At 41.9% G+C, this 24,440-nt stretch overlaps 1 long non-coding RNA gene and 1 pseudogene across 1 annotated transcript; both read right to left on the bottom strand.

The window, feature by feature from the left end:
- LOC129814422 (fibroblast growth factor 12-like) overlaps window positions 1–24,440 on the bottom strand; it is a 39,544-nt pseudogene that overhangs the window by 9,133 nt on the left and 5,971 nt on the right.
- Window positions 7,847–12,671, bottom strand: LOC129814423 (uncharacterized). The gene is made up of 4 exons (XR_008753256.1): window positions 10,491–12,671; window positions 9,715–9,814; window positions 8,827–8,921; window positions 7,847–8,703 (listed from the first exon to the last, which is right to left on the bottom strand). It is a non-coding gene; the product is annotated as an uncharacterized LOC129814423 (long non-coding RNA).

Raw genomic sequence — 24,440 nt, 5'->3', positions numbered from 1 at the left:
CCTGCCTACTTGTCCGGTCTGTGTGGAGCACTGAGCTACATTGCCGTGAAAAAGTATTTGCCCCTTTTCTGATTTCCCTGTTTTTGCATATTTTTATACTGAATGTTATCAGATCTTCAACCAAAACCTAATATACCACCATGCTTGACCGTTGGATTGAGGTTCTTACTTTGGAATGCAGTGTTTGGTTTTCACCAGGCATAATGGGACCCATTTCGTCCAAGAAGTTGACTCAAGTTTGTCAAAAAGCACCTGGATGATCATCAAGACTCTTGGAAGAATGCTCTATGGACAGATGATTCAAAAGTATAACTTTCTGGATGAAATGGGTCCCATTATGTCTGGCAAAAACCAAACACTGCATTCCACAGTAAGAACCTCATACAAACGGTCAAGCATGGTGATGGTAGTGTGATAGTTTGGGGATGCTTTGCTGCCTCAGAACCTGGATGACTTGCTTCATAGAAGGAATCATGAATTCTGCTCTGTGTCAGATAATTCTACGGGAGAATGTCATGCCACCCGTCTGTCAGCTGATGCACAGTTGGGTGGGTCATGCAGCAAGCCAATGATCCAAAACACATAATCAAGTCTACATGAAAATGGCTAAAAAGCAACCAATTTGAAGTTTTGGAATGGCCTAGTCAAAGTCCAGACCTAATCTTAACTGAGATGTTGCGGCAGGATTTGAAACAAGCAGTTCGTGCTTGAAAACTCACAAATGTCGGCTGAGTTACTGCAGTTCTGCATGGAAGAGTGGGCCAAAATGGCTCCACAGCGAAGTGAGAGACAGATCAACAACTACAGGAAGCGTTTGGTTGGAGTCATTGCAGCTAAAGGTGGCACAGCCAGTTATTAAGTGTAATGGGGCAATTACTTATTCACACAGGTGCATTGGGTGTTGCATACCTTTGTTTATGAAATAAATTAAATAAGTATGCAATGGTTCTGTTATTTGTTCACTCGTGTTCCCTTTATCTAATGTTAGGTTTTGGTTGAAGATCTGACGACGTTCAGAATCAAAAATATCCAAAAGTAGAGAAAATGATAAGAACAGTGTGGAGCAGACAGAGAAGAGAGAACGAGCGATCGAGAGGGATGGAAAGCATTTGCTTCGCGAGGTATCTCTACCATGAAAATACAGGATCTAAGTGATTGATAGTTGATATTCATCCCTCAAGCAGGCCTTATTTACTTAGATCTACTAAAATAGTGATTTTGTCAGACAGTATAGGCAGCATCTCTGTAGAGATGAGATGTCTTGGAATTAAATAATAAAGTCATCAAATAGAACTAGCAATACTAGGCCGTCACTACAATTAATTGTATTTTTTGTCCTTTTATTGTTTTATTCTGTGTTGTTACAGCATTCAACCCACATAATGCATACTGCATTCAATGAAAGAGTGGCAATAAAAAAATACAAAAATTGAAAACGGTGATTATTGTTTAATAATCTAAACTGAAACCGAAACGTGGTGATATTACCTGGGATGAATGCAAAGAATCAAACCAAAAATTCTGCCACCTTTAATCTTTGTTGAACAGCTGACATGATGTCATTTAAGTTCTTAGTTGGAACCGGTTTACTTGAGCATCGCAGCAAGTACCACTATTTCCCAAACTTTTACCTAAAACACTCCCCAGTGAGAAAATTGCTATATTTAAAAAAAAATCAGGATACCATCCCACTCACCTGGTAGTGAGTTTTGCACATACACAATGGCATACACTGAGTGTACAAAACATTAAGAGTAACTTCCTAATATTGAGCTACACCCCCCCCCACCCACCCCTGTTGCCCTCAGAACAGCCTCAATTCATCGGGGCATGGACTCTACAAGGTGTTGAAAGGGATGCTGGCTCATGTTGACTCCAATGCTTTTCACAGCTGTGTCAAGTTGGCCAGATGTCCTTTGGGTGGTGAACCCTTCTTGACGGAAAAACCAAGCACCTATTACCATGCCCCGTTCAAAGGCACTTAAATATTTTGTCTTGCCCATTCACCCGCTGAATGGTACACATACACAATCCATGTCTCAAATGTTTCAAGACTTAAAAATTATTCTTTAACCTGTCTCCTCCCCTTCATCTAGACTGACTGAAGTGGGTTTAACAAGAGACATTAATAAGGGATCATAGCTTTCACCTGATAAGTCTATGTCATGGAAAGAGCATGTGTTCATAATGTTTTGTACACTCAGTGTATTTTACTTGCTCTCAAAAATGCAAGCCTCTGGTCATGGAGTTAACTTAATTGCCTTCCATGAGGTGTTACCAATTACCAACTTAAGCTTGTATAAAACCACAGATGTCACTTTCTTTTTAGCCAAGCTCTGAAAACAACATGTAAGCCCACAGAAATGATGTTGTTACACTTAACAATACATTTTGGGACCAGAAATGATCTCCGGGACGTTAACCAACCTTAGAATATAATTGCTCAACTGAAAACACTTAACTTTCACTTAAGATACCCTCTTCAACACTGACCTTAACACCATCAAGCAACATCCCACCGATCACTCAACACCCTCTCCCACAGATCAGTGAGATCACCAACTCCCAACTTTCATCCACAATTCTTTAACTCACACTCACACCCAGCCCTTCTCCAAGTTCACAGGCCAAAGAACCAAAGAAACACTGAAACCTCTTCCCACTAGTCCCTATGGTCCGGAGCACAGGCGGGAGGGGGGGGGAGTGTTAGAGAGGTAGGAGGATACCCCTCTGTAATTACCTCCCAAGGGGAACACAACACTGCAGCTCTGGTCTGATACATTAGAAAAGAAAAGCAGTAGAAAAGCCACTCAGACAGCAACACTTGAAGAGACCATAAAAAAAAATTAAAAAAAGAGTGAAGGAAGGTAGAACGTTTTACCATTCCCTCTCCTTATACTCCTTCCATTATGGTGAATAACGTCTCCCCATCCACTACATGTGAAGTATCTCATTCGTGGTAGCATGAGCAGCATGCCTAATACCAATCAGAGGTCATATTGACTACATTGTAAACCCCAATGTGGTGTCATTAGACAAACCTTTGAGGAAACCCGTTGCACTTAATATACCGGAGTACAGTCACTTAAAGTGATTTTGTAGTCATTACTCAACATGATAATAGTCACTGTGAAAAATCGTTTTCATTATAATTAAACTCTTTATGAAAATACATTATGTATCTCATAAGGCCTTATTTTGAGGCCTAGCAACCTCAAAAACGAATCCAATGGAGTTTCCCATCTCCTCAAAATAATCCCTGAATAGACTTTCCTAAAAGTCCCAGATTTTCTCAAATATCCTGGTTGAAGGATTTCCAGGAATCTTCCAACCGGAATTTTGAAACCCTACTTACATGTCACATTATGCTGGCTTGCAAAGTATTTGTGTAATTCCTATTGGAATCCAGCCGAAGTTAGGGATATCCAACACTTGGAATTTTTATTCAACTGAACAAGATGACGCCGATAGACATGGTCGCCTCGTTCCTGGCTCCTAAGCAACTTTGCATTAAATATATATTTTTTGTGTTACTTCTCATATTATTAGATCAGAAAGTTTTGGCATTATTACATACAGCCGGAAATAACTTTTGGATACTATGACAGCCCTCAAAGAACTTCACTGAACTTTATGCAAACTGGAAACCACATACCCTGAGACCACATTTATTGTAGCTGGAGAGTTTAACATAGCAAATTTGAGGAAAACGCTACCGCAGTTTTACCAACACATTGCCTGTGCTATTCGCACATGAAAAACATTGCTACTATCCTTTCTGGGACGGCTACAAGGACCTCCCCTGCCCTCCCTTTGGCTAATCAGATCACGCCTCCATTCTGCTCCTCCCTTCCTATAGGCAGAAACTCAAACAGGATGTACCCGTGGTAAGGACTGTTCAACGCTGGTCTGACCAATCGGAATCCATGCTTCAAGATTGTTTTGATCATTCCGGACTGGGATATGTTCCAGGTTGCCTTTGAGAATAACACTAACGCATACACTGACAAGGTAACTGAGTTCATGAGGAAGTCTATAGGGGATGTTGTTCCCACCGTGACGATTAAAACCTATCCAAACCAGAAAAACATGGATAGATGCCAGCATTCACACAAAAATGAACGCGCGAACAACTGCATTTAACCACGGAAAGGTGACTGCGAATATGGTTGAGATTGTGGTGGGGACTCTAGACAATCACGGATTATAAAGGGAAATCGAACCACGTCGTGGACACCGATGTCTTTCTACCGGACAAACTACACACCTTCTTCACCCGCTTTGAGGAAAACAGAGTGCTGCCGATGTGGGCCAGCCCCTCTCCCGAGGACAGTGGGCTCTCGTTCTCCATGGCCGACATGAGTAAGGCATTTAAGCGTGTTAACCCTCACAAGGCTGCCGGCCCAGACGACATCCCTAGCCACATCCCCAGAGCATGCGCAGACCAGATGGCTGGATTGTTTACGGACATATTCAATCTCTCCCTGTCCCAGTCTGCTGGCCCCACTTGCTTAAAGATGTTCACCATTGTTCCTGTACTCAAGAAAGCGAAGGTAACTGAACTAAATGACTATTGCCCTGTAGCACTCACTACAGAGTTCCAAACTGCCTCTGGAAGACACATCAGCACAAGAACTGTTCGTCGGGAGTTTCATGGAATAGGTTTCCATGGCTGAGCAGCTGCACACAAGCCTAAGATCACCATGTGCAATGCCAAGCTTCGGCTAGAGTGGTGTAAGGCTCGCCGACATTGGACTCTGGAGTAGTGGAACGCAATCTCTGGAGTGATGAATCACGCGTCACCATCTGGCAGTCCGATGGATGAATCTGGGTTTGGCAGATGCCAGGAGAGCTCTACCTGCCCCAATGCATAGTGTCAACTGTATGGGTCTGGGGCTGTTTTTCATGGTTTGGTCTAAGGACCTTAGTTTCAGTGAAGGGAAATCTTAACTCTACAGCATACAATGACATTCTAGACGATTCTGTGCTTCCAACTTTGTGGCAACAGTTTGGGGAAGGCCCTTTCTTGTTTCAAGCATGACAATGCCCCATGCACAAAGCAAGGTCCATACTGAAATGGTTTGTCGAGATTGGTGTGAAATAACTTGACCGGCCTGCACAAAGCCCTGACCTCAACCCCATCGAAAACCTTGGTATGAATTGGAACGCTGACTGTGAGCCAGGCCTAATAGCCCAACATCAGTGCCGACCTCACTAATGCGTTTGTGGCCGAATGGCAGCAAGTCCCTGCAGCAATGTTCCAACATCTGGAGGAAAGCCTTCCCAGAAGAGTGGTTATAACAGCAAACGGGAGACCAACTCCATATTAATGCCTATGATTTTGGAATGAGATGTTCGACGAGCAGGTGTCCACATACTTTTGGTCATGAAGTGTAGCTTAGCATTAGTTCATCATAATCAGTACAACTTGCCAAAAGGTATTTTACACACATTGTATGTGTCCATTAAAATCTATGCAAGAATCGGAATGCATGATTTGTCACCCAATACTTGAAAGCGTGAATAAAACTGTAAATACATTATGCTCCATACATACATACATACATACATACATACATACATACATACATACATACATACATACATACAGTATGCTCCACTAGAAACGACAACACAACAGAAAATGAGGCACTTAGGAACGCACACATGTCCAAAGTTATTATTTATAAGGAAAACAGAAATGAAGGCAATGTGAGCGCCAGCCATAAAATGTGCTAGGGGGGAAAAGTTTGTGCTACACTGCGCAAATGTCTGCATACTTGATCTGCGGAAACACTGTGAAAGTGTTTGGGCTCTCCTCGAAAAGAGAAGTTAGTCCGGCTTAGTAAAGCCTCAAACATAAATTGTCCACAACAGTGAAATGGGATACTTCTATGTGAATTCATGAGGCAGAACACACCTCAATTCAAACTGTTTTGAATTTGAAATGTTGAAAAACAGCCTATAAATAATTAGCAGTCTTGGTTTGAGGGCAGCACGGGTTAACGACCCGGTTCGGCTGTTTGCCGAGGCCTCTGTGATCTGCGTTCTGCCACATCATGCTAATTTCCCATGATGCATGTCTGGAGAGATGGGCCACTGTATATGGCTGCTCTCTGTTTAATTAAAATGGGTCTTTCAGCCTTTATGGCTTCTGACAGATTCCTTATCCTCTTTGTGTAAGGGGAAAGATTTGTGCTCCGGCCCATAAAAGTGATGAAGGATTGTGTAGCAAAGCCTTAAAAGCTGCTGTTTGACACTGGGGTTAAAGTCTGTCTGGCTCCCAAGATGTTGGTAATTGAATGTTATAACCTGACTGACTATGGGGGAGATCCCGGAGAAATGCGGTTCCACTGTCACAAACTATAAATTAGCTTTGCATTGAGTTAATGTTTGTTAAATGACTGTTTAATGTTTGTTAAATGACTGTAATGTAATGCACATGTGATGTACACAATAATCTGTGATTTGTATCTTTTAAGTTTAAGTGTGTTTGTACTGGTTGGTGTGTATGTGGTCATTTATTTGTCTCTGTATATATATTGTGTATCTGTGATTGTGTGAGTATATTTGTAAAAGTAGTGGTGAATTTATGTATCTGTATGTGGGTGTACTAGCATCATGTGATTATAAATATGTTAGCATTCGTATCTCTATTTATGTATTTATATACATTTGTGTGGACATGTGTCTGCACGTGCAGGACTACGTTTGTGTAAGTGTATTTCTGTGAACTTGTTGCCACCAGAGACGTCTAAAGCCGAGCTACCCTCTCTGACAGACTCATCACGGCTGAGCAGTGATCAGATGGCCATTAGAGCGGCACCACAAGTCCCTCAGCAGTCAGACACTCCTGGGGGACCACATGCCCCTCTTCTCCGCGTACATAGTCTTTAACAGGATTAGGAAGTTGTGCTGCTGTCCATTACGTAACCAATCTGAGATCCTCCTCTCTCTCTCTGCTGCACCACATTTCCACAAACGTGCTCAAGCCTCTCCGGTCAGTGCAGAGGCATGCATTCGTCACCAATGGGAACAGCTATGACGCCCTCCCCATAGCTGTCACGCACACACACAAACACACACCCCAACCCCCCACCCACAATTGAGCCCCACAGAAACATTGTATCATCCTAAACTTAAAGAACGACTGAATTTCCTATTTTGGCCTTATTTTGAAGTTTGGTCATGAATGAATGTTAGCGGCCATGACTGAAGCCAAACGAGAGTTGTCTTGTGGGTGTGGTTTGCTGTGGGTGTTTCTTGGGTGTGTCTTTGCAACAAACAAGGCAGTAGTGAGTACAGTGAGGTAAACGTTGCTGGCTTTGTTATGGAGAGAACCAAATGTTGAAGTGAAGGACTTCTCCCCACCTGACTGACTTGTCATCTTAAGGTGGTCAGCTAATTCAGTTATTTGTAGGCTAAAGCCTGTGCTGACCTTATGTTTAGCCAAGCTGAGAGCAGCTAGCTAGTATAGCTTGGGGATAGCTGTAGCTGTCTAGCCTATCGAGCTGACATTTCTCAGTGAAATCAGTTAAGGCAAGATAGCAAGAGCCAGTGTCTGGTATGCGTTCCATAAGACACTTGTTCTACAACACCTTGCTACCAAAATAGCTTGCAACTTAGTTTCAATGTTTCATCACTTCATGTAAAGACATGTTACTGTGGAAATGGTGTCAACTGTGAGTCCAATGCCCGGTCTTGAGTCAGCTCAGCTCTCCTACAACACTAGTTCTTTAACTGGCACAATTTTTCTCATCTCGTCTCTTCTTATGCCCGCTGTTAGATCTACTAATATCCCAACAGGTGTAAGCTACATGTCAACTTCGCACAAATATTACCAAGCTTGAGTGTAGATGCATTTATCAACAACAACAAAATGTGTTTTCGTGTTACAAAGACAAAACATTTTATGCTGTAAATATCATAATGATGTGCTGATTAAGACAGTATACCTGCACTTGCCTAGCAAATACAAATATGTTGTATGCATTGTACAACTTCAGCTGTCTAACCAGAACTAGAATGGCATTCTATTTGGCCAAATCTGAGATGTACAGCTCTCTGGGTGAGGTTCTGTCTTCAAGTCTCCAGTGGGTGATGAAGTCCCTTCCATCTATGTCATGTTTTAGAAGTTTTGGACAGGTGCTGTCAGGGGACAGGAGAAGTGGAGTGCATGACACTCCATCCTGGATATGACAGAGTTCACTTCAACCCATGGGTCCAGCAGACAGAGTTCAATAACTACTGGCTGATGTGGAGGATGGCGCACTTCTCATACCACTCTGTAGGCTATTCAAAGCTTCCTCCAGAAGGTTAGTAGCCTAATCAGTAATATTAGAAGAGTGCAACTACTGAACTTATTACATTTGATATTTTAGTAATTTAGCAGACGCTCTTATCCAGAGCCACTTACGTAGATAACTTTCAAGTGCAACACTTCCATGTAGAATAAACCCTACCTCACATAACACTGTGGAAGCAGTGACCTGCTAATATAACAATGTGCAAATATTATACCTTTTGGTATGGTGTGTGTGTCCCCCCCCATGGATAGTACAGTCCGATTCAATAATAACAAAAGACCACAACAAGTAGTAGATGTCTTGTATAATTTGAATGCTTGAGTGCAAGATCTGTCCCAGTTCAGACATCAATATCAACCTGAGGACTCATTTCAAAAGCATCTCTTCTGTCCTCCATCTGTAGTAAAACAAGGATGAGTTGATGAGTGACATGTACTGAAACAGTGATATTACTAAATACGTGTGATGTCCTCTCTTATTACTTATCAGCTTTTGTCCCTTCTGAAGTGTTTGCCAATACCTGATGTCCGTGGCAGCGTAGATCGGCTCCAGGTCCCTCTTGTCACAGATACTGGTCATAAAGGAGCCTGACATAGGCTCCTATATCTGACCCAGCTCGTATATCACAGAGGGAGGGAGAGAGAAAGTCTGTCACCATACAGTCATGGAAGCCAACAGTAAATTCACTGTTGAACATAGCCAATCAGAGATTATGATTCACAGCTAATTCACAAGGGTCACGTGCCAGCATGGCACTGCCTGGTTGACATTACTCACTCAGGCCCAGGAGTAGACCATTGGCATAGTGGAAGGGGGCACCTCCTTACAACATACAAGACACACATACTGTACACAAATCAAATCTTATTTGTCACATGCGGTGAATAAAACATGTGTAGACCTTACCGTGACATGCTTACTTACAAGCCCTTATCCAACAATGCAGTTGATTAAATAGAGTTAAGAAAATATTTACAAAATAAAGTAAAGTGAAGAAAAAAATAATAATAAAAACAATAACGAGGCTATATACAGGGGGTACCGGTACCGAGTCAATGTACAGGGGTACAGGTTAGTCAGGGTAATTTGTAAAGTGACTATGCATAGATAATAAACAGTGAGTAGCAGCAATGTAAATAGTCCAGGTGGCCATTTTATTCATTGTTCAGCAGTCTTAAGGCTTGGGCGTAGAAGCTGTTAAGGAGCCTTTTGGTCCTAGTCTTGGCGCTCTGGTACAGCTTGCCGTGCGGTAGCAGAGAGAACAGTCTATGACTTGAGTGGCTGGAGTCTTTGAAAATGTTTTGGGCCTTCCTCTGATTTTTTGGGGCCTTCCTCCATCATACAGCACTCATTATCAATGGTGGTTAGGTGAATTCCAGGACTTTTAACCAAATAAAATGTGACCAACCTTATTCAAGTGTCCTCCATTACTCTGAAGCAGGACTGGTGTCTGGCCACTGCCTCAGCCTTCTGTAACAGCTCCTGATATGGTAGGTTTTGTACGTAGCCTGTGAAAGAAATAAAATATCAATAAACATTTAGCGAGAAAAAATAACTTACTTTAGTTTGGAAGTAATTTATATGCTAATAGAGGGGCTGCCACGACAAAATAGATTAAGGCCGGTGATGCTGACACAGTTAATATGCAACCAACTGTGTACTTTGCTGAATGCTTGCTGACAGAGCCATAGCTATATTTATTTTTGCCCTAGAAAATACACAATCGACTTTTATGAGAACAGGCATGTTGTTTTGGGTTAGCAGACGAAGACCCCAAATGCTAGCTAGCTAACTCTTGCAAATCTTTGCCTGAGTTGGCCAGCCAGCTAACGTTGACTAGCCAGTTTGACTTGAAACATTATTGAAAGCAAGCTTGCTACATCCTCTGATTAGCTAGAGAGTTAGTATCCAAGTGCCTGCCCTGTATTGACCCTAAATGCCAATGGGCTACAGTTAGCTGTTGTTAGCAAGGTAGCTAACTAACATGAGCTGCACATCTTCCTCTGACAAGCTACATCACATTACACGTTAGCTCTATGCATTTAGCTAGCTACAGTACAGTATCATTCCTCTTTCATCTGTGGTATCATAGCTAGCCTGGCTCGCTAGCATGATCAAATAATGTTGTATAACCAAACGTCGCTACTAGCTAGTACCAGCTATCTACTTTGCTAAAGTACTCACCAACACCAGCGATTTCACGGTTGACATGCGGCAGAAGTGACCGTGTCGGAGGAAATCCATTCTTGGCCATTTGGCAATATTGTTGAAATGCATTGGAAGTCTTGTTCAACTTTATGGAAGCAAATTGTCCCTCCAATTTGCCGAGTGAAATGTGCGTGTGTGTCACCCATATGCAAACTTGACAACAAATGTCCACATGGCAGCTGAGGAAAGACCACAATGTGTTGTTTCTGGGCAATTTGGGCATCATCGCAAAAGTGGGCATGTACAGTTGAAGTCGGAAGTTGACATTCACTTAGGTTGGAGTTATTAAAACTCGTTTTTCAACCACTCCACAGATTTCTTGTTAACAAACTATAGTTTTGGCAATCTACCGTGTGCATGACACAACTAATTTTTCCAGCAATTGTTTACAGACTAGATTATTTCACTTAATCACAATTCCAGTGGGTCAGATGTTTACATACACTAAATTGACCGTGCCTTTAAACAGCTTGAAAAATTCCAGAAAATTATGTCATGGCTTTAGAAGCTTCTGAGAGGCTAATTGACATCATTTGAGTCAATTGGAGGTGTACCTGTCGATGTATTTCAAGGCCTACATTCAAACTCAGTGCCTCTTTGCTTGACATCATGGGAAAATCAAACGAAATCAGCCAAGACCTCAGACAAGAAATTGTAGACCTCCACAAGTCTGGTTCATTCTTGGGAGCAATTTCCAAACGACTGAAGGTACCACGTTCATCTGTACAAACAATAGTACGCAAGTATAAACACCATGGGACCACGCAGCCTTCATACCGCTCAGGAAGGAGACACATTCTGTCTCCTCGAGATGAACGTACTTTGGTGTGAAAAATGCAAATCAATCCCAGAACAACAGCAAAGGACCTTGTGAAGATGCTGGAGAAAACAGGTACAAAAGTATCTATATCCACAGTAAAACGAGTCCTACATCGACATAGCCTGAAAGGCCGCTCAGCAAGGAAAAAGCCACTGCTCCAAAACCGGCATTAAAAAAAGCCAGACTACGGTTTGCAACTGCACATGGGGACAAAGATTATACTTTTTGGAGAAATGTCCTCTGGTCTGATGAAACAAAAATAGAACTGTTTGGTCATAATGACCATCATCATGTTTAGAGGGAAAAGGGGGATGCTTGCAAGCCGAAGAACACCATCCCAACCATGAAGCACGGGGTGGCAGCATCATGTTGTGGGGGTGCTTTGCTGCAGGAGGGACTGGTGCACTTCACAAAATAGATGGCATGATGAGGGGGGGAAATTATGTGGATATGTTGAAGCAACATCTCAAGACATCAGTCAGGAAGTTAAAGCTTGGTTGCAAATGGGTCTTCCAAATGGACAATGACCCCAAGCATTCTTCCAAAGTTGTGCCAAAATGGCTTAAGGACAACAAAGTCAAGGTATCGGAGTGGCCATCACAAAGTCCTGACCTCAATCCCATAGAAAATCTGTGGGAAGAACTGAAAAAGCGTGTGCGAGCGAGGATGCCTACAAACCGGACTTGGTTACACCAGCTGTCAGGAGGAATGTGTCAAATTTCACCTAACTTATTGTGGGAAGCTTGTTTAAGGCTACCCAAAACATTTTACCAAAGTTAAACAATTTAAAGGCAAATACTAATTGAGTGTGTGTAAACTTCTGGCCCACTGGGAATGTGATGAAAGAAATCAAATCTGAAATAAATCATTCTCTCTACTATTATTCAGACATTTCACATTCTTAAAATAAAGTGGTGATCCTAACTGACCTAAGACAGGGGATTTTTACTCAGATTAAATGTCAGGAATTGTGAAAAACTGAGTTTAAAAGTATTTGGCTAAGGTGTATGTAAACTTCCAACTTCAACTGTAAGTAGCCCATACGCAACCCTCCAGTAAGTCGTGACGAACTCACTTACAAACTCTGTTTTGGACGAGACTGACTTCATGACCAAAACTATCCTATTTACACTTTGTAGTCAATTTTGAGACAAGAGGGCTTCCCGAGTAGCGCAGCGGTCTAAGAAACTGCGTCGCAGTACTAGAGGCGTCACTATAGATCTGGCCCATCGCACTCTAGCGACTCCTGTGGCGGGCTGGGTGCATGCACGCTGACACGGTCGCCAGTTGGACGGTGTTTCCTCTGACACATTGGTGCGGCAGGCTTCCGGGTTAAGCAAGCAGTGTGTCGAGAAGGAGTGCAGCTTGGCAGGGTTGTGTTTCAGAGGACACATGGCTCTCGACCTTAGCCTCTCCTGAGTCAGTACGGGGGTTGCAGCGATGGGACAAGCCTGTACCAATTGGATATCACGAAATTGGGGAGAGAAAAAAATAAATCATAAAAAATGTAAAAAATAAATACATTTCACACAAGAATAAATGTTAATGACACATATCGATGCCACATAGGCAGTTGTCAAAGGAGAAGTTTGATTTTAGGGGCAGTTGGTCTTTTTTTCTAAAGTGAAACACGTTTTTGCATTAAGTGCATGCACGGTACTAGAAAGAAATAATGAACAAGGTAGCAATTATTGCACAATAAAACAAGTGTTTTACACGGCTCCACACAAAAATAAAGAAATTGAAATATGTATCCATGTAGAATGAATGTGGTAATGTACAATGAAGGAAAACCTTTTACAGAACAAAACAAGAACAGCAAATACAAAAACATATGCATGCACACTGCACAACATTAGCATGTATTCATACACACACTAAAAGACACACATGGACTCATAAACCAACAGGCACAAACACACATGCACACACGCCTGTGAGAGGCGGTGGCTCTTACTGAGCTGTAGAGGAATCCTTCTCCGTTCATGCCAATGTAGAGGCCGGCCTTCACCCCTTGGATGGCCACCAACCCTCAGACCCACAGGAATTAGATTAAACAGGGCTGAGAGAGAGAGAGAGAGAAAGAGCGAGAGAGAGAGAAAAGACAGGTATTACTCATCTGAGACCTTTTGACCTTGCACTTTTAGTATTTAACTTGTTCCTGTGAACGGCCTGCTGTGCGCAATTATAACTGAATTACCCAGGAGATGGATCCCACTTCTGACACCAGTGTGACCTGACGGATGTTCCTGTATGACACCTCTTAAAGTGGCGTTTTTGAACAGTGGCTGACATTGCAGTTATACAGCATGTCTTTTCCTTCTGAGGCAGAATCCCCTCTGAAGTGGACACTCCTTTTGAAGTGGTCTTCCCTGAGAGCAAATATTTGACAAAACGTGGACATCCCTCTCAGGTGGACTCTGTGCTAAAGTGGACTTCCTCCAGTGGTGGATTTCCATGTCGAGTGGTTAGGGATACAGCACGAGCACTAAGAAGATTGTAAGTGGTGACGGAATCAGATACAGCTTAGATAAAGCTCACAGGGATTAGAGGAGAGGTGCCAACACACGTCTGTCCGCCCAGCAGATTAAATTTCACTCAATAAAAATTGACATGCCGCTTTCGCCTAGCTATAGTATAAATTGTCCCCTGAGGATCTCCAGGCAGGAGATACACTTACACTGAAAGGGCTTTGTTGGATCTTTCAGCTACTGTACTCTGGGCCCAATGTGGCGGGGGTTGTCCAGCACCTCATAGTTTCCTTTCTTTCTTCCATTTTCTCGCTCTCTCTTTCATTCATCCCTCGCTTGGTTGCACTTTCTGACGGAGGCCTCTGTTGCTTTGATGACCAAACTTGTCTCGCCGAGGATTTGGGCATGACTTCATGAGCGTGAGACAGAATGTTCTGGACGAGAGCTGCCGCTACATCAGCCATCAAACGCACAGACATATTGTAGGGTTCAATCAGACCAGATGCAGTCCCCTCAGATAGACCTAGACATATTGTAGGGTTCAATCAGACCAGATGCAGTCCCCTCAGATAGACCTAGACATATTTTAGGGTTCAATCAGACCAGATGCAGTCCCCTCAGACAGACCTACATTGCCATTGCCTGAGATCAGAGAAGTGGTAGGATGTGTGGAGTAGAAATCATGAAATGATTAATAGCTGCCAGAGCTCTCATTTGACTTGTTCAACAACTGTGAGACAGGAGCTGTCCTACATTCGAATCCGTAAGAGAAAACCCTACTTTATCGAATGATTCAACAATCATGGCCTTTATGCATGCAAAGACATTGGCAAACATCAAGTTTTTATTTCATTTTTATTTATTTAACCTTCATTTAACTAGGCAAGCGTTAACGACAAGCCGGTAAATCACACGTCTATAATTGCAACTTTAGCTGACAGACACCAGCTAAAGCTGGCCTAACCTGCCATGTGCGAGTGTAAAAAGATTTCCAGAAATATTCTTTCATCAAAAGGGCAGACAAACGTGTCAAAGTGACTCGAGAATGCCAACTCCTAGGAATGTCAGCCCTCTGAAGGAGCTGTAATCGGCCAAGGCGAATCCAAAAGGGAAGGTAAGCCTGTTTGATGCGCTAATATGGGCTCGGTAGATAATAAAACCCCGGGACAGTTTAGAAAGTGCTGGGCCGTGCAAATGGGAAGAGCAGTTCCTAAAATCCTGAGGGACATCCTTTGGGTGAAATTTGGTGGGAGGAAGTGGGGGGCTTACTGTGACGGATAGAGAAGGCTCTCTCAGCTGCACTAACAGCTAATGCTAAACAAGAGCATTAGCCATGGAGATGATAGAGCAGGCGAAGAACTAGCACTGTATATAGAGTTGGTCTTCCATAACCAGTGATGTCTTCATGAGCCTCAATTTGTGCAGGTACTTATAGAGGAGCGATCAACCGAATACGCGATGAAATTAGTGTCGGGTTGCTGACTCAAAATTGAACACGGTTGTTAATGAATTGAATGGTGGTTTCCAGCACTCTCTTGCAATTGTGTACTAACCTACCAGTCAATCATGTTACCAATAAAACGCCCACTCAGTACTGTAAATGCAGCCGCCTGCACCCTAAACCAGCTCTATCAACCCACCAACAAATATCAGGACATTTAGAAACCAAATGCCTAATTTTGGATAATTAAACAGAATCTTTTGTATTTGTGCATGAATTCCTCCTGTTCTCTGAAATCAACAGTTTATCCTTGTCAGATTTGCCTTCAGCTTGCTGCCTAAAGAATAAGCATGGACCATTCTTTATTGGAGGAAAATTAGAGGCCAAATAAATGTAATTGAAATGTCTGTTTGGTTTCACCATAGCTGGTCACACCTAGTATGCAGTTAGTGTTTTTTCCGCTGATCCCAAAAGTACAACCAAACTGTCTCCTGAAAGTAAATTATTCCTGCCATCGCGGCATCACATAATGTAGCAGAGGTCAGGAGGTCGAGCGGTTCAAGGGTGGAGGTAATCTATTATTCTAATAATCCATCACACAGATCAATAGGATCTGAATGCCAAGCTTTCACTTTCCATTTCTCTCCCTCTCCTCTCTCAAACCTCCCTCCCTTCCCTACATGCCTATTAGTAACTATTGCTCAACAGTTCTCCAGCTCTCTCTTACTGTATTCTAAAAATGTTCTATCCTTCCCCCAATGGGAAAAACAGACATCATGGGCACGTTGTATAGTGGTTGTCTAGGGAAAGGTTTTTAGCAAGCAGTTTTTATCTGGTTGTAATCTGGATATCTAACCAGATAACAACCAAAATATCGTTACTAGTGAATGAGTTTGTCTTTCCCAATTGAAAGAAACTACATTTGTTGAAACCAATTATATGATTCAATGTCAACTGTTATATTTGATTATTAACCAACCTATATTTCAAGTTCAACTTTTCCCCTTTGGTTAAACCTAATAAATAACAAATACAGACTAATATTTCATGTAAATACAAACCATCTTGTTTTTACTTTGGAATGAAATAAATTCCCTGTAAACTAAGTTTATTCAACAACTTGAAAAATTGTAATAATAAAATATAATATTATTTACAGAAGACCTTCACATTTAGCAAGCACAATATCATAACCAAGCAAAGGCTACCTTAACACAGAAACCTTATCAGGCTCTTTAGTATAAAATTACAACCTGAAAGCCACACCCCAAATTAGCCATGCCTCCAACTCCTCTGATAGGCTGCCGCCTCTATATTGCCCCCGCCGCAATTCAACGCACATGCGCAAGGTGTTGAAAGCAACTTAGAAGTGTTCATTCAATTTTTAACAATCACATTGATCTGACAAAACCATAATTTGATTTCAGAAAAATTGAATAGAAGGTTGAATGAACCAAAGTGCAATTTTCAATCATTCCAATCAGTAAAAGCACTTCAGATGAACAACAGTGCAGTTGGTTGCAATCTGGTTATACAATAACTTCTTAAACAGAAATTATAGCATTAAGACATCATGAGCCAGCTAGGCCAGGTTTTTCTCTCCTTCCCTCTCTGTGTCGTCTTCAGTCTGTCGCTGAACATGAAGCTTCTCGCAGAGGGAATTATTAATTTGGTACAAATGGAGAAGGAGGTATTTTTAGTTCTATTTACTGAATTATTTACTGCAGTTTACTGCACTCCTCCATCCCTGGGCCAGCATTACTGGGTATTGAGAAGATTTCTGAGATACCACTGACCCAAACCACACTGTAATGGAAAACGGTCATTTATACGGTCATTTGGGGTATTATCAACAGTAAAATACTCAGAAATGTTTTACTGCAGCATACTGTAAATGATGGTGCATTGTGGGATAATGCTGTGGGTGGGGAAAGAATTGCTGTATTTTGAATGACAAACTCAGATGCTCGTTGGCGCGCGCGAGCAGTGTGGGTGCAATAATTGAATTGTATAGATTTCTACATTTATTTTGCAACGCGAGCGCACGGTGTAGTCAGCCTGTAACCCGGACGACGTTGGGCCAATTGTGCACCGCCCCATGGGTCTCCCAGTCACGGCCGGGCTGCAACAGAGCCTGGATTCGAACCAGGATCTCTAGTGGCACAGATAGCACTGTGATGCAGTGCCTAAGACCACAGTGCCACTCGAGATGCAAGTTTTTTTCTTTATTTGTACTATTTTCTACATTGTAGAATAATAGTGAAGACATCAAAACTATGAAATAACACATATGGAATCATGTAGTAACCAAAAAAGTGTTAAACAAATCAAAACATATTTTATATTTGAGATTCTTCAAATAGCCACCCTTTGCCTTGATGACAGCTCTGCACACTCTTGGCATTCTCTCAACCAGCTTCATGAGGTAGTCACCTGGAATGCATTTAAATTAACAGGTGTGCCTTGTTAAAAGTTCATTTGTGGAATTTCTTTCCTTAATGCGTTTGAGCCAATCAGTTGTGTTGTGGCATGGTAGTGGTGGAAAACAGAAGATAGCTCTATTTGGTAAAAGACCAAGTCCATATTATGGCAAGAACAGCTCAAATAAGCAAAGAGTCCATCATTACTTTAAGACATGAAGGTCAGTCAATACGGAAAGTTTCAAGAACTTTGAAAGTTTCCTCAAGTGCAGTCGCAAAAACCATCAAGCACTATGATGAAACTGGCTCTCATGAGAAACTGGCTTTCAGGTCTAAGTCCTTAGTAAGGGTAGACATCGAACATTTATACCCTTTGGGTCCTGCCATAGAGTTACATTAGACGAGCCCTTGAGCCAAGAAGCCAAGAGCCAAGAAGGCTCAAGGTCATTGGCCACAGATAAAATTACATCAAATCACGTTGTATGTACAGTAGCTGATCCTGTCAACATCTTACTTTCAAAATCTTAGCTAGCGGTCATCATCATGAATCAAGTCGACAATCTACTGGCAAATCCTTTTTAATCCTTGTCAAATGAAGAGAAATAATGACGAGAAATAATAGATAAAATGTATCGGTGCTCATCGGCTATAAACATTACACAACAAATTGGAAATCGCAAATTCAACAATGAGTGGTTTGGAAGGAATCAGTGTTATTTGACGTGTATCTTTTTTTGACACGCAAAGACCCAAACTGGTTCACTCTAATAATTTGGTCTATTTTCACCTCTTAATTTCGCCTACTGTTCTTTCTTGGTGGTGCACATATAGCCTATAACCTGTTTTAGAGAAATGTAATCATCGAAAATGAGTTTCATTGTCTGCTTATATGCCCCCTTTATTTATCCTACGGTTCTGACTTGGTGTACAGGGAGTACAATGGAAGAACGGTCCATGTTCTGAATTCTGTCCCTGTACATTTCAAAAGTGCTGAACAAATAGTTATATTGATTACGTCCGTCATCGCTCGCTCATTAATGTCTTAATCGAAATTACGGATTGCCTCTTATCCGCTTGTCGTCCCCTTATGCCATAGTTTGTACATCTCAACCACATTTGTTTAAGCAAGTCAGCCATATCAGCTATGTTTTTTTTTTAAATGCAGTAAATGAGGATGAATGAACTGTTTCGCTGCCAGACAAGGCTCCGCTAGGTGTAGCAGTGGTAAGGTGTTGGGACAGCTGTTGGGACAGCTTTATGTAGGCCCTAACCGTTTGTCACCGTTATAGTGCAATTAATGTATTGTTTAGTGTTGTGTAGTGTAGTGGCTATGCTGGCATGCATCCCACATATTTTTTTGTTTGCCCCACCAAGATTTATCTGCTAAAATCGCCACTGCGTACACCCAAGTACTTCTCTGCAGCTTCCACCACAACATCTATCCTCTGTGATTTACGTTCCAGTCCTGCGGTACAATTGACAACCGTGGCCATGAATGCCAAAAGAACAACGTTACTGACGCACATTATTCCTATCCCTCTATTGGCCTCGGTCTACTCACAGGTAGCCTCTTAAGATCCCTCACCCTGGACCCATCTTTCTCTCCTACTCTCTTCACTGCCTCATCATACGACAACTTCTGTACTACTCGGATCCTGGAACCCTCAACCTGCCTTTCTCTCACCAGACACCTCTGATCTCCAGCACCATGGGAACCCCTACAGTTTACGCACAAAACTTTTCTCACATCTAGGAAACTCCCTCATACACACTGCTGCCACATGACTATAAGCTTGACACCTAAAACAACGTAATGGATTCGAGACAAAAGCTCTCACGGGATAACGGACCCATCCTAACTTAACTTTATCTTTATCTGAACTCAGTAGTACAGAAAGTGTCTTCTCTGTTTCACCACACTCTCCACTGGGTCTGCGTCGCACCAAACGGCGGGTGTCACAGACACTGCGAACTTCAGTTGATCCTCCTCGACACTTAACACCACTCCAGTTATCACTCCTTTCAGCAGAGCCCTGCTCCAGAGAGGAAAGGAAGTCACAGTTCTTGTCCTATAAGATCCTTGGATTTTCTTTTGCATGTGCCTTTTCAATATCTGGATAGACACTTTTTTCTAGCTAACGTTACACCAATCAAAGCAGTAGAGCGTGTAGTGGAGTAAAACTTTTGTGGTCAGAGCCATTCATCTTGGGGCGATGGGGGAGATGGTTTGCAAAATGCTATCATCTCACGCAATTACACAATTGATACAATTGTCATATACACTACCGTTCTAAAGTTTGGGGTCACTTAGAAAGGTCCTTGTTTTCGAAAGATAAGCACATTTTTTGTCCATTAAAATAACATTAAATTGATGCCAGCATCCCGGAGTTGCCTCTTCACTGTTGACGTTGTGACTGGTGTTTTGCGGGTACTATTTAATGAAGCTGCCAGTTGAGGACTTGTGAGGCGTCTGTTTCTCAAACTAGACACTCTAATGTACTTGTCCTCTTGCTCAGTTGTGCACCGGGGCCTCCCACTCCTCTTTCTATTCTGGTTAGATCCAGTTTGCGCTGTTCTGTGAAGGGAGTAGTACACAACGTTGTACGAGATCTTCAGTTTCTTGCATGGAATAGCCTTCATTTCTCAGAACAAGAATAGACTGACGAGTTTCAGAAGAAAGTTCTTTGTTTCTGGCCATTTTGAGCCTGTAATCGAACCCACAAATGCTGATGCTCCAGATATTCAACTAGTCTAAAGAAGGCCAGTTGTATTGCTTCTTTAATCAGAACAACAGTTTTCAGCTGTGCTAACATAATTGCAAAAGGGTTTTCTAATGATCAATTAGCCTTTTAAAATTATAAACTTGGATTAGCTAACACAACGTGACATTGGAACACAGGAGTGATGGTTGCTGATAATGGACCTCTGTACGCCTATGTAGATATTCCATAAAACAATCAGCCGTTTCCAGCTACAATAGTCATTTACAACATTAACAATGTCTACATTGTATTTCTGATCAATTTGATTGTATTTTAATGGACAAAAAATGTGCTTTTCTTTCAAAAACATGAACATTTTTAAGTGACCCCAAAATTTTGAACGGTAGTGTATATATATTATATATATATATAATATAGAGTACCAGTCAAAAGTTTGGACACACCTACTCATTCAAGGGTTTTTCTTTATTTTTACTATTTTCTAAATTGTAGAATAACAGTGAAGACATCAAAACTATGAAATAACACATATGGAGTCATGTAGTAACCAAAAAAGTGTTAAACAAATCAAAACATATTTTATATTTGAGATTCTTCAAAGTAGCCACCCTTTGCCTTTATGACAGCTTTGCACACTCTTGGCATTCTCTCAACTACGGTTCCTAGAGGGCAAAGTAATCCTTGAGTAGCGCCACTGGCAACTAGGAAGCTGTTGTTCGTCCGACATAAATACTGATCCTGGGGCTTACCCTATTCCTGAGGGATTGTTCACAATGCAGAGACTGTTACCCCCTGAGACACTTTCCTCCAGGGTGACTCCTTTAGGGAAAGCTGTTTCTTCACTGTGACAAGGTTCCTAGGGAGACACTGTAAAGATTACTGCTTCGGTGCATGGCAAACAGATTTGGAGCGAGCGACCACTGTAAAAGTGGAAGGAAATGACTCGTGGAATGATCCTTTGGACCAGATTTCTCCTGAGAATTAAGTTCCTTCGATTGGATTTATTCCCCGCCATGAACATCCACAGCGAAAGTGCAGTTGTGATAATCACAGGCTTTAGACCTGAATAAATCAAAACACTAACTAGGTTTCCATCCAATTGGTGACAGATTTTCATGCAAATATTCAAAAATTTGCATTAAAACAATGTGCAATTTCCCACCAGATGGGTTTACCATGAATTTGACTTGTTGCGGATAAAAGGCTGTGCGTGATGATGTGATGCACATAAAAATACCTTTTGCGGTTAAATTCCCATACATTGAATAAAAAATACAAGTTAAATATGGTTTTCTCACCAAAAATGTTGAGTTATATAGCGTGTGCCCACTCTGGTATTGGCACTTGTGCTCTAGCCAACAGCTCACAGATACAGTGTGGGTATAGCCTACATTATGAGATAATTATGGACAAAAGAGCAAAATTATTTGAATTTGTCAAACGGCAGCTAAGCATCGATGATTATGTCACCAGAATAAGACCCTCGATATTTATTGGAAAGGAGCATCAAGCTCACCACCTTGCACTTTCACCACCCTGTGAAGTTCATTAGAACTATAACTTATTTAATGTAGCCTAATAAACTGCATGCTTTCCCGACAAGTTGTAGTGGGAGGACCACACGTCACCGCGTGAATCCAAGTTGACTTCGATATATATGGTTATTATATAAATATTTGTCCATAAAAGCATTTCTACCGACATTTCTCGCATAATTCATTTTACCGACAAAAAGATCCTTACCTGGTCTAGCATTTTTTGTTTTGTCGACAATTGGAACGTTTACTGACACATTTTCTGTTTCCATCAGGCGTTTTGACATTCTTTATCCAAAGTGCTTGACTTGCATAAAAAGGTTGAATGGAAACCTGGTTAATGTGGTACTTACATCCACACAGTGGCACACAAGGGATGTTATTCTAGGCGCCGGGAGGTGCTTCAATTTGATATAAAAAAAACATTTTTTAGTGTTCTCAGTTGGACATGAAAATTTTAATCCAAATAGTTTTTCTTTTCAATCAAAATTCTAATGGATTTGACACAAACTCTAGGCTGTTTATTTCTCAATATTACACTGATGTGTAATATTGTCTAAAACTGTCACAAGAGGCAAAAAAATTATATATGCAAATTGCTAATCTGCAAGACATTGTTTAAAAGTTCGACCCAATTGATTGTTCGCAGCTGGTGTATTTTACATAGTTATATATCTTGGCAGTAGATGTTAGCACTTAACTATAACAAAACTGCACACACATTTGCACACACATTTTGTTTCACAGTAAATACTAAATAGCAGGCCAAATTGGCTAGCTTAGCAAGTCTGTCATGCTTTGATCATACCATACCGTAAAGGAAGTCATACTAAATGGGGTAACGTGAGTATCCCAGTTCAGAGTCTTTAAAAGTGCTTCCTTCCTTCCTTACTTAAAGTAATCACTGATTAGAAATGACTAGACAGGTGAAAGCTATGTGGTGGAGCCCTTGCGTTCACCTGTCAAATCATGTCTAACCAGTATTCTGTCGAGAAAAGGAAGGACACGCTTTTAAGAAATTGGAATTGGGCCAGTGACTAGTGGTAACCATGCGGCATGCTGGGAGTCGTAGTGCCGAACCCAATTACTCACTGTAGTCGCTGTTCTCGTCCTTGCTGCCATCGATAGAGCCGTCCGGCTGCATCTGCAGGTAGAAGCCCTGCTGGCTGAACAATCGTGTCACGATGCCTTTCAGCTGCGGCTCTGAAACAAAGGACAGACCCCCACCACGCCCCACCCCCCAGGGGCACGTCAGACCACGCCCCTATCACGTCACACCTCGCCACTGCTGCTCACATTGACAAACTAGTTAAACAGATGTTGGGGATGTGGTTAACGGTAAAAAGCCTGGGTACCAGATTGGGGTCAGGGGTGAGAATTGACTTGGCGTAGAACAAGAAAATTCAAGAGAATCAATGGGTGGGCTCGTAGTCACGACAGTAACCTACGCATCTTAACTGTTACCTTGTTGTACTGCCAACTTGCTAGCTAAGGTATCTCCTAACATGTATATGACAAACTGACCCTCGAATCCGGATGCATCTGTAACAGTGATGTATATCTACAGCACTCTTGTAGACTGGTGATGTTAATGAGTGGTTCTTGAAGGTAATGATGTAATCTGAAATGTAATACAGTATATTATGGTGCAACAGCAACTGGCCTAAGTTTGGGGGTTTTGAGGGTTGCGATTTGCCTGTTCTTCACAATTGTTATCAGATGATTGCCTTGTGGGAATATTCAGATTGTCACTGTTCACCAAGGGATGAATCCTAACCTTTTATGTACTTAACTTGAACTTTTGGGTAAACAATGACCTGATGTCGTTGGGATATTTGTGCAAAAACAACAGTTGTGCACAATCATCTCAAACTGGTATTCTGCCCTAAGTAACTGTTTGCTCCTAGATGGGCCTGGTAACGTTGGTGAGCCGGGACTTCATAATGTGGGTTTGAGTAACTAAAATCCACAACTGTATGTTCATTGTGCCGTTTAGGGCTTTCAACACCACAACTGATCCCCAATCAAAAGGCTATGGTTATATCCTGAGGAGAGTCGGCCCAAAATGTTATACCATCTATAAATAACTCTGAGTTACCTTCCGACTTGGTGGTGCTGATGATATTTGGAGGAGAGCCGAGCTAGCGCTGGGCTCAGGTTGCAGCAATCAACACTTGTGAGGGAGCAGGTGGATACGGAGTTTTAGCCCAAGGCTATAGGAGTCGTCTCTCCCAAGGCAAGAAAAAAATGTATGTGTGAATGAGACTGTTTATCGTTGGGAAAGGGTGGGGGTGCTAGAAGATCACGCTGTGAGAAACAATCATCTGCGAACTCTCAGGAATGATTCACATGCAGTTATTTTGATTGTGTGGATAGTTTCATTTTGATGGAGCTCATCACCGGTAGCACTTAGCAGTGAAAATAGATTCTGAGTAAACTATCTTGCATTTGGGATTTTTGGTCGTTCAATATTTGGCCTTTATGAAAGCACGTGTTAGATTTGGATTGAACAGCAG

Source organism: Salvelinus fontinalis, chromosome 17 (genome assembly GCF_029448725.1).
Source record: "Salvelinus fontinalis isolate EN_2023a chromosome 17, ASM2944872v1, whole genome shotgun sequence".
Taxonomy (NCBI): Eukaryota; Metazoa; Chordata; class Actinopteri; order Salmoniformes; family Salmonidae; genus Salvelinus; species Salvelinus fontinalis.
This window is presented reverse-complemented; position numbering and strand designations above follow the sequence as displayed.